We start from the raw sequence: 11,487 nt of genomic DNA, 5'->3' as shown, positions 1-11,487 counted from the left end.
TAAGTTTTCTGAGACAAAAATCTAGCACCAAATGCAAGATTAACCCATAATGCATTGATTTCAAGCATTTATTTTTAATCCACTCGGATAAAATCGTTCATAATCAGGTCATTCGGAATCACCCCAAAATCTTATTGATCCAGTGGTGCACGAACATTCAAAGCCATTTCTTACCCATTTTTATGAACAAAATGGTGTATCCAACACGCGGATGATGATTTTCTGTTAGATTGGACTGATTTTGTTGTTTCTGATCCCATTTCATTTGTAAGGTAGAGTAGTTAAATTAGTGAATTTCTTGTTCATCACTTCCGTTGCTGTGGACATTTACCAGTGCGGTAATGAGACGTCACAGTCGTCGCGTCTGCCCCAGCACATGTGTATGAACATGTACGTGTACATGTCACGCATACGCATGTAAACACACATGTATACACGACTTCACTTGGCCGTGACTTCCCGCTGCAAGAAAGTAACTCAAAAGTCTGCCAAGAGTATCCAAGGGTATCCTCTTTTTTTGTCAAACGTTGACTAAGCAATAATTCCTGGCTCTAAGAATTATTTTTTATAGGACATAAACGTTTTTTAGATGAGATATGCGATGTATTTTTCCATTACAAAACGTTTGGATTCAAACGATTTGGCGCGAAAATTTGGTTCAAATTCAAACTTCTTTAACAAAAATTTTTATGTGGGAGGATTCCCAGTTTTTGGTGCAGTCGATTAAGACAGTCTTGTAGTTTATATGAATGTAGTTTTTATAAAGAGGAAAATTCATTTTTATTGCATATTGATCAAATTTGGCAACCCTCAAATTTTTTCAGGTGAATAATAAAATAATGGGGTTATTTAAAACCATATTTTTTTGTTAATTTTTTGAGGCAGGGCACAAAATTAATGCTACTGAAAAATAAACCTTTTAAATTAATGTAATTTGGATGTGTCGTGAAAAATATTGTTATTTATGCTTGGTTTCCTGGAAATCCATTAACAAAGACAACGCCTCAATTCGCAATCAGAGTGTGTGAAATCTGGCATAGCCTGTTGCTGTGCCAGTGTTTAGTGCAGTTCTTGTGCATGTGCACTTTCGTAATAAGCGCCATGAATATTCGTGCTGAGTTCAGAGCTGTGTGAATTTAATGGTTGAAGCATCATCCATTGCCTACACATGCTGCAGGGCCGATTGCCAAATCTCGGCTTTGCCTAAAACTTGCCCTAAAACTTGTTTTTCTAGCCTTCCGGCAAGACCTCACTACATCAAGCACACTCTGATTATTTGAGCGAACATTTAGCTGCAAACATTACTACATGTACATGTAGATGTAAGGCCTTGTCATATAACCAGTGCAGTTTCTGCAAAATATTTTGATGGACTCATAAGTATGGTACTTGTACTGCTCAAGCATGCCGCACAACATGAAGACATGATACAAACCTGTAAGCAGAGTACATGTACATGTATGAGTGAATGGAACATGTCTCTGATTTGAATGTGAACCTAGTGCATGCTGCGGAGCCGGTGCCACCACTACCCTGACTACATGTACATGTACATAGATCAGCAATTCAGCATGAATGGAAACGTTGAAAGATACCAGATAGGTTCCTCTTTGGATTGTCTGTTTATACGTGTACATGGAATATGATTCTGTATTCAGAATTGAATTACTACCATTGTTGAATTTTCTCCAAATGCACTATTAAAAAGGAAGGAAACAAAAAGTGGTGGGGTGTTTTGGTGGGTCAGGCAGGGATGATCAACAACTTATGTTTTATTGATGGCCCAAGCACAAAGCACATGGCCTTTGCCAATTATTTGTCACGTCAACTTTTTTCCCGCCGCAGCTGTACAGAAATTAAAAGCTTACTCTCTATTCTAAAAATGTTAGCAGAGAGTAAAATCTTACCACATGCACTAGATTTGTAAAGGATGGTCTGTTTGAATTGACCGGAAATCTGTTAAACATGCTTACTGTAATGGAGGCCGTCATCAAATATACAGCACCTGAAAAAATGTACACCACCTGTACCTTATACTTGGGTAATTCCAGAAATTAGGGGTCCATTTTTTGTGTGTCTCTGACATATGATTCTGTAAATTCAGAACATATTTTCTAATTTCCAACAGTGATGAATTAACGCAAATGACCTGCCGAACAAACAGTAATAGTATGAAACCAACTGTGGTGATATTTCCATGTCAAACAAAACAAAGGTCAGATGTAACAGGGACACAAAAATGTCAAACTTTTGGACCCCAATTTCTGGAATGACCCACTTGTAAGTCTACATGTACCGGTACCTCATTCTTTTAAATCTCCTATACCATGCTTCCAATAGTTTCTTTTCATTGTTTCAGTGTTCTTCAAAATATCATTCCATACATGTGCTCTATTTTAGTCAAACCAATACAATAAAATTGAATCAAAAAATGTTAGTGTACATTTAAGAAAAGAATTTGTTCAATGTTCAAAGTGAAATTATGATAACACACACATGTTCAATTATTTGGAGTGAATCAGTGTAGTAAATGAATTGCAGCACTGAGATGACAAAATTGAGACAAAACGTTTCATGAAAGGTACACCTTGGGAATTTTGGCAGTTTGGTGGTTTATTTTGAACGTACGAAGTATGCGCCTGTCTAGGTTTAGAGACAAGGATACTGAGGTACCGGTAGTCAGGCCCTAGTCTGGAGGTAGACATGCGACAATCCTTAATTAACCACAAGTTAACCAACTGAGCTATCCAGTCCTACATTGGTGGCTTTTCCCATTTGACAATATCTTTTTTTTTTTTTTCAGGGGCACTAGTCAGAAGCTATGTAACCTGAATCACAATACATGCACATGCACGTGTAGGTGTTCAATTCCTGCTCCAGTCAATTTCTGATCTTTACCATAGTTCACACTGGGAATTTTTCAACCCGGCAGGTTCTAAGCAAGAGGTGATACTGCTCAATTGTGAATTGCTAATGTTCATCTCAGGATCTAACTCACCCCTAGGTGAATGTACGTGTAAGCTAGTTTTGTTCGCAGACCATGATGTTTGCTCAAAAACAAGTGTGAAATGATTAAGGGTTTAACAAGGGGCAGCAGAAGCTAACAACTCAACCTTGGGCAAAGGGGGTTTTTCCAGGCCCGAGTTCAACCCCAAGTTGAGAGGTTACAGTGTGAAAAGCCCTACATGTACCGGTATAGGCCTGAGTCCACTGTAATGCATTGCAGTGGGGAAAAAATTCCTGACAATTTGCTTGACCATTCATTTTTGGAGAGCTGTGAATGAAGTGCAAGCATTACTGATTTTCATTTCTTCACCTGACAGTTTGGGCATACATATACATGTACATTGCATCCATCTTTCTGGACAGCTGGCTGTCCACATTGCACATTATAATTTTAAAAAGTTTTGCGGGTAGATGGGTAAAAATATGTAACATTTATGTTTTTTTTCAATTTGTTATTTTATCAATACCAGAACTTTATTTATAGGACCCTTACCAGTACCAGTACTGTGAAGTGTGTTTTAGTATTGAACCCCAGTGTTAAAGTTTTTAATATTGTATGAAAATGTAGTACTGTGATACACTTTCATGCTTTGTACACATACATGTATGCATAGTTGTATACAATGTAGTCTTTTGTTCATTCCCATTTAGTGGTGGGGCAGGGTATTTGTACACTGTACATGTACATGTACAATGTACATGAAGGTAGCATACTGATAAAGGGAACAAGTGTAGCTGGGCTTTCAGGGATTTGATGGGATGGGTGTGGATTTCATAGCATAAAATTGGGATTTGGTGGAATGCAATAGGATTGAGGTAGGGTCATGGAATTTGTAAGTGTTGGGATCGGTGAGTAGGGATTGGTGGTAGTTTTGCTTGGTAGGTTGGGGATTTGAATGTAACATGGATCTGGTGGAATGTAATGGGGATTGGTGGACTGAAAATTAGGTAGCGTAGGGTGAGAATTTATTAATGTGGTGTGAGAATTTGAAGAATGGGATGGAGTTGCTTGGATGGAGTATAAATTTGATAGGGTTGGGGTAAAGATTAGATTGCATATGGTAGAGTGGGATGAGTACATGTAGGTAAAGAATGGATGTGGCTGGCCTACATGTATAGTGTTGGGTGGTGAGTTGGCGGCATAGATTTGATGGGGCTGGGGGTATATAGATTAGATTGCAAATGTAGAATGAGAAGAGTAGGTAGAGATTGGATAGGTAGAGATGGCTGGTCTCAGTAGTCTGTAGTATTGGGTGGAGAATTGGTAGGCTGGGGTCATGGATGATCGTGATTAATGGCGCGCACGTCAATTCGGTTTGCGTATGCGCATTTAGCTTTTTGTAACCTGAAACCACTTGAGAAGATACGATTCGTCTGCGATTGTGACGTCACTATGTAAATGCATGTAGACACTTTCCGTGCGAAAAAATGAACTTCAAAGTACAACTTCTTTGTTCAAAAACTGCATTTTGTTCTGAGACTTTGTTGGGTTCTTGCTGTAGTCCAAGAGTTGATGTAATTTTTCAATATTGTAACTATCAAACGAAAATTTTTTGGTGAGAAAGATTGCCCGATCTCGTTAGCCTATTTCGGATTAAGAAGGTCAAGTTCATGTGTGATTGAATAGGAACTTACCCGTGCATTGAAGAATAACCACATTTACATCAGGCCTCAACATTATTTTTTGTAACTATTTGTAACTACACCTGTACTTCTGTAACAACGGGCAAGAAGCACTGAAACTTACTTGCCCAAGGTATAATTTTACTTGCTCAAACCCTTGTTTAGTTGCTCATTGCTGCATAGGGACAGTAAGTTCCTCCCTTCAACCAATCACCAGTGACGAAATTGCAACGTCACAATACAACATGAATATATATCACCCCAATGTGTGCAGGACTCTGATGCATCATTCATACAAGTTCAGGCAACGGCTTTATTCTTAATCACTTGACAATTTTGCCTGGTGTCAGGCAAAAAATACACTCACACCAGTACCAGGTAAAATTCACTTATGTTGAAGTTGCAGCCACATGTAAAACATTCTTCAAGGGTCCGGCCATCAAAGCTGCACCATAAATGCAATAACCAATGAGGTTTGGTACTCAGACACGGGGTATTTTACAGTTTATTTGTGTATGCATTTTCCCTTATGTGGAAATGTACCCTGCTAAATGTACAGTGTGCTGAGTGTTTACATTCATGTACAGGTATGTGAACTTGTACTTGTACCGGTATGTAACAGTGTAAAAAAATCATTGTATACCACATGCAGTGTGCAGCTGTTTACTTTAATACTTTGTATAAGCTTTTGTGAAGAGGAAAAGAACAAATCAAAGGAAAATTTGCTGACTGCTATTCTTGGCTACGAAACACAGACACTTTTATTTCAAGAAAAAAAGTACCTGTCCATTGGACAATTTGTTCTCAATTTTACTTGCCTGAAAGAAGAAATTACTTGTCTCAGTCAATCGGACAACCGAAATGGTGATAAGGCAAATATCTCATTTGTTTGAAGCACTCAATTGTAGTAGCCGTCCAAACTCAGTAACATTCCTAAAAGCCTGTTCTAAGTTTTTTCCAGTTGTTTTACTTGTTTTTCACTTGTATTTTCTGCCCTTTCTGCAACTCTAACTGCACCTCTGCATATACATATATTGCTTGGGTAGTTTCAGTTGTGCCAGTCCCTAAAGACTGTTAGTTTCTAGATGGCGGTTACTGGTCAAACATTAAGTCTTAGAAGTCTTACAAATCTTGGAAATAGATACATTTACACAAGAGAATTAATGAGATAATTAGGGCTGAGGCAATTTGAATAATTCACGTCTCAAATATCTGACCTTCAATTTGATCCAAATATTCGATCACAGGGACCGGCAGATTGTTGTTGATCAAACTATTTACAAAATCAGTTGCAATAACACACACAATTGTACATTATGATCTATATAATAGCTTCTCACATCTAGAAGTATCTCTAGCCACTATTTTGCAAGACTTAAGAGATGAACAAGACTTCTGGCCCTGTTGATAATTTCTATTCCTTTTAAATTGTTTAATTGAATTATTTACTTTTTTATTCATTGTAAGATTTCAGACACTTTTCATTAGAATATGCTTGAAACAAGCCTCCATTGTGCAATTTTTCTCATTTAAAACAAAAGCAAATTTTCCCTCCCTTTTCATGAATTTTGCATTCAGTTATTCTAATTCGAAATATAATATTTGAATATTCGACATTCGATCTAATATTCAGTTATTCGGATATTCGGCATAGCCCTATAGAAAATAATGTCTTGAACTACCGTAACATAATGACCATATAAAACTACCAGACATTAATGCCCAAGGAATTGAGGGAGCTTAGACTGAAAGCAAAATTTAGTATTTTGTTGATTAATTGAAAATGTCAATCATGAATCTGTAAAGAAATATGACACATCTCATATTTTCTCTAAGCTACTAAGAGTCATGAAGTCATTACATGTAAGTAATTTTTAGAGACCTCAACAACAGCTGTATAGATAGAACACCTGAATAATGAAATTGTGCTTGTTGCTCAATTGCATTTAATGAGGGTCAAAGAGGATTTACACGATAAAAAAATTCATACATAAAAATGAAACTTTACTGTGAATTCTAGTACTTAAAAAAAACAACAACTTGGGGTTAAATTTTGTGTTTAAAAGAATTTCTTTTTGAAAAAAATCCTTTTTGAAACACCCTTTTTTCAAAGTTTTATGTTGATGCTCTTCAGCAAGGCAGATACATGCAAAATGCCCACCTTATGCATGTAAGCCCGCAATATCACATTTCCACAAAATGTGCAGCATTAGCTCCAAACCAGAGAATTCTGCAACTTTTCATGACATGGAACACAGTGCATCACATGTAATTTGAGATCAAAATGTCACCAAAAATATGATACTCATGGGTGAGTTTTCCTGGCTTAAAAAATAATGATCACTGCACCCTCATTCACCATATTGAAGAAGGTAGATTTCTGTAAAAATGTGAATTTTAAAAATCCTCATCTTTTCTGATATATAGTGACAAAATTTATGATTTTATTGAAAAATATGTTGAAAATGTGACTTTTCATAAATTACTTTGCAAGAGAATATTTGAAAAATATTATCTTTGATGGATCCATCTGAGCATCTGAGGTGACTAGACAACATCAGATTTGATGTCATCACTGGAAACAGAAGATGTAATTGGAAAGTAGTCTCTAGTTTATCCCGAATGGAATAAAAATTGATATTCATAAGTGATAATGAAGGGTGCCATTTTCAAATTTTTTTCATGCACGTGCAAATGCTCTTGCATGTATGGCTTTTCGTGGGTATGGATTTGATGGGGTGGGGATGGTAGAGTAGAGTTACTAGGTGTGGATTGGATGTGGCTGGTCTGTAGAATTGGGTGGGGAGTTGGTGTCTTGGAGTAAATTTGAGAGATGGGGTAGAGATTAGATTGCGTATGGTAGAGTAGAGTTATCAGATATGGACTGGATGTGGCTGGTCTGTAGAATGGGGAGGGGAATTGTTGGGTAGGGTATACATGTAGATTTATTGAATTGAGGATAGAAAGTAGATTGTCCATGTTATAAAAAGTGGAGTGGGTAGGTGGACCGTGGGGCATGGGGTTGAAGTTTGTTTGTTGGGAGGGAATATGTTGGGGTGGATTGTATTGGGTATCAGTGGTGGTTGAGTGTTGTGCATTCCTGATATTTTTATTTTGTGTTCTACATTTGTCTTGAAGTTGATCAAATATTTGACCTTTAATACATTTCACATAGCCATCACTCTTTTGAAATCACAAACTGGTCACAGACTTATCACAAAATACCTGTGGATGGTTACCCTTATTATTTAAAAGCACAAAAAAGAGGGGAAAACACCAGAATTTCACCTTTCTTTAATGTACATGTATGTACATGTGTAAATAAAGCAGCATGCCATGACAGCTTCACCTTCTACCCATAGTTTGACGGTGTCACCAGAAACAAAGCATTAATTTTGTTCAGCCAAATACTTTTTTCATCCAAATGAGGTCATATTAAATGACACTAAAATTATTCACTCTCATTTGCATAAACAGACTGTTCCATTGTCTCAAGACAAAATGGCACATTTGAAAAGAGCGTTGCCATGGAAATTAGGAAAAACCTGACAATAGCACTTCTTTTTTTTCAAGAAGGTAAACCCTATGCAAAATTATTCAAACCTAAATCAGATTAATACCTTGTATTATTTGAAAGTGTATACAATGGGCTTAAAAATTGTAATTTTATAATTCTAAACACAAATTTTTATAATGATGGTAAATTTGAAATATAAACAAAAACTGGAAACAAAATCTCATTTGAATAGTCCAGACATCACTCAAATTTATTTGTACGACGTCAATTTGAAATTTTGGGGCAACGGACATTTTTTCACAAAATTGCCCCGAAGCACAAACTATACACACGTACACTGTATGTAACACCTGTATGTAACTCACAAACCAGGATAATTTTGAAGTTATCTTTCACAGAATCTTTAATTCCTCAAGTTGCATTTTTAAAAATTCACCATGGGATTTTTCTTTCCTTCCCTTTGGTTTTGAAAGTTGTGTATCCAGCAAAGTTGATAAATGTGGGACTGCAAATTACCCCCCCCGTACATGTCCATAGTACAATGTATATGTACAGTAAGTATTAACAAGATAGTATTTGGGACCTTTTTTCACTGTACCAGTGCTTGTACATGAACATGTAGTTTTCAAATTGAAGTTTTGCTTTTTAGGAACTTGATTTTTTTTTGTAAAGTCTGAAGGATATACTGAAACTTTCTTTGTGCAGTGGAACTACTGTAGCTTCCCAAAGTGATGGGTTTACCAGTAGCATTTTATTTTCCTGAGGCAAAAGCCCTGGCCGCACTGGACTTTATTTTCTGACGATTTTACCGAGCTGATGGGAAAATGAAAAATGGGCAAATTTTACCACTGTCTGCACTTGGACTTTGGACGTGGGGATTTGTACCGAGATGCGTGGGAAAAGTAACCAAGTTGTCACTATAATTGCTCATGAGGGCGCTGTGCATGACCTTTCATGTTCACCCTTTTACAAACTTCCGGTCGTGATAGTTTTTCCAATGATACATTGGTGGCCCCAATTAAATTTCCGATTGTTTCAGTAATAATATCTACCATCATTTGGGAGACTTGAGAACATAAGCTTTGTGGTGTGTACCGGTACGTGTATGTACGTCACGTGGACGCTTGCAACGCACATGCGTGGGGTTCGTCTGAGCCTGACCTTGCCAGTAAACTGGATTTACACTCCCAAGCAGCTTTTACTGACTGCACTGTCTGCGAAAAGTGTCTCGGGAATTCTTCCTGGCCAGAAGTTGGCCGGTAAAAATTCCCGCGCAGCTCAGGAAAAGTAACCGAGAGGAAGTCTTCCGGGGACGTCCGCACTGGACTTAAAATGGGCAAAGTACCCATCGTCTCGGTAAGTTTGCCTCAAAAAAGTCCAGTGCGAACAGGGCTAAAGTTGTACCCTTTTCACCATGTCTACTTAAGTCTAGCTGTAAACTAGTTTATTGCTGTTTACTTTTAGCCCATTACTTTTACAACCCAAAAAAATGCTGCATTTTAAATAATGTGAAATTGGGACATTTGGAGGAATTACAGAGAGAAAATCCATCAAATTTTCAATGCTTGTACTGAAAGACCACTATACTTGTACATGTAGGTATCCCTTTTAGTACTATTGTCCAGTTGCACATATCTTCAGTTAACAAATCTTCTAGCACAGTACAGGTATTTAGACAGAATAGAGATAGTGCCTATGGCAGCATGTCATTGTTTAACCACATTGTGGCATGAATAACAGGTGCATTGATCTGTTTGTATAAGGTGTGGTGTTCTTGTGTCTGACCCTTGTTCAACTGCTTGGTCATTTGACACACATGTACCACGTCAGTCATCGTACATATACTGGCACATGTACATGTATGTTGTACATCATCAAATAGTGATCAGTCACAGTGATCAATCGCGGTCAATAATTTTAATACTATCGATATGACAGTATGAAGTTTGTCAACAGTACAAGGTGTGATGAAGGCTGTTGTGGGACATGAATGTCACTTGAAGTGAGAAGACCTTCATCATCCCATTCATCCTCCTCGTCAGGTTAATGGCCTAATGTGTTGATAAACAGGCATACAAAAAATAGGACTTAAGAAAATAGAGGGGTTAATGAAATGTAATTATGTGCTTGTGACGTGAATAGAATTTCTGTCACGACACTTCTTATCATTTGCATGAATTCACCCAAATATTATCTCATAACCATGCAGGATTGATTGCAGCAAAAAAATGTAATTGTTTTGGTTTTAAAGACACTAATGTGTAACATAGTATACATATGATTTAATGTGGACAGAAATTTTCTGATAAATTTCATTCTGGTCTTACATTGTATGTACAGGGTCATGTACCGCATGTAGCATAAAATTCTGCAGAACCTTGATTTTTATTGTTTACATTGCTGTTGGAATAAAATATTTAAAAATACAAGATTTTAGTAAATATGTTCAACATTGTTGTTATAATTTTATCATTATTAACATAAGTTTCTGTCCATAGTATTCTAAACAAAGGTACAGTATCTTGTAAAGTGCACTACATGTAGGAATGTTGGTACATGTAGCACAGTTGTCAAAAATGTGGTAGGAATGTACTGGGACTGGTATCAGTGCATGCTGACATGTGGGCAATTCCACGGTCACTGGCATTACAAATAATGGGTACATTTCACGGATAATGTGCTATATTCCTGTAATTGTTAGGAACTACAAGTTTTCTTTTTTTCACTGTGTGTAGAGTAGACAGAGACCAACTAAATGAATTTTAAAAAGCAAAACAAAGGACAAACATTTTGAGATTCTTGAATCGTTTAATTTCGGTAACTCGCATTACGAAAAAGGACATGGTGAATTCTGTGAAAGCCTCTTTTCGTAAAGTCTCCTTATACTAGGCAATCTGGATAAAACTTTCCCTACCTTGAATTGACAACGGGTTATGACAATATTAACGTTGAGAAACAATGTCCAGGTAAAACGCATGGAGTGTACATATCAGTAACTCACGTTATGGTAACTCACGTTACATTATGTCCATTCAAACAGCCTGGCACAATTTGATGGCATTTACCTCATTGGATAGCTCTGCATCTTTTATTTTTACAGATGCGAACTTTTGTAAATAATAAAATGAATACGAAAAATTATGTTATTGATAAACCTGTATTGTCAAAAAAAACACAACCTTTCTGGAAGCTACTGCCTGGTGTGCTTTGAACTCATCTTACTGGCCAGTAGCTTTTAGGCATTGTCTCTATCGGTTTTGCTTCTCAGCAGATGTTAGAGGCATGTTGTCTTTCTGTTGAAAATAAAACTAAAATCTTCACAGTAAATTTCATTTTTATTT

General features: G+C 36.9%; 1 protein-coding gene across 14 annotated transcripts in view; it reads left to right on the top strand.

The window, feature by feature from the left end:
• LOC110983937 (dynein axonemal heavy chain 3-like) overlaps nt 1-11,487 on the top strand; it is a 187,943-nt gene that overhangs the window by 1,079 nt on the left and 175,377 nt on the right. The gene's annotated exons all lie outside the window — the stretch shown is intronic.

Source organism: Acanthaster planci, linkage group LG04 (genome assembly GCF_054643075.1).
Source record: "Acanthaster planci isolate LZ-2023a linkage group LG04, COTS_SCS, whole genome shotgun sequence".
Classification (NCBI taxonomy): domain Eukaryota; kingdom Metazoa; phylum Echinodermata; class Asteroidea; order Valvatida; family Acanthasteridae; genus Acanthaster; species Acanthaster planci.
The sequence above is the reverse complement of the archived record's forward strand: the minus strand, read 5'-3'. Positions and strand labels throughout refer to the sequence as shown.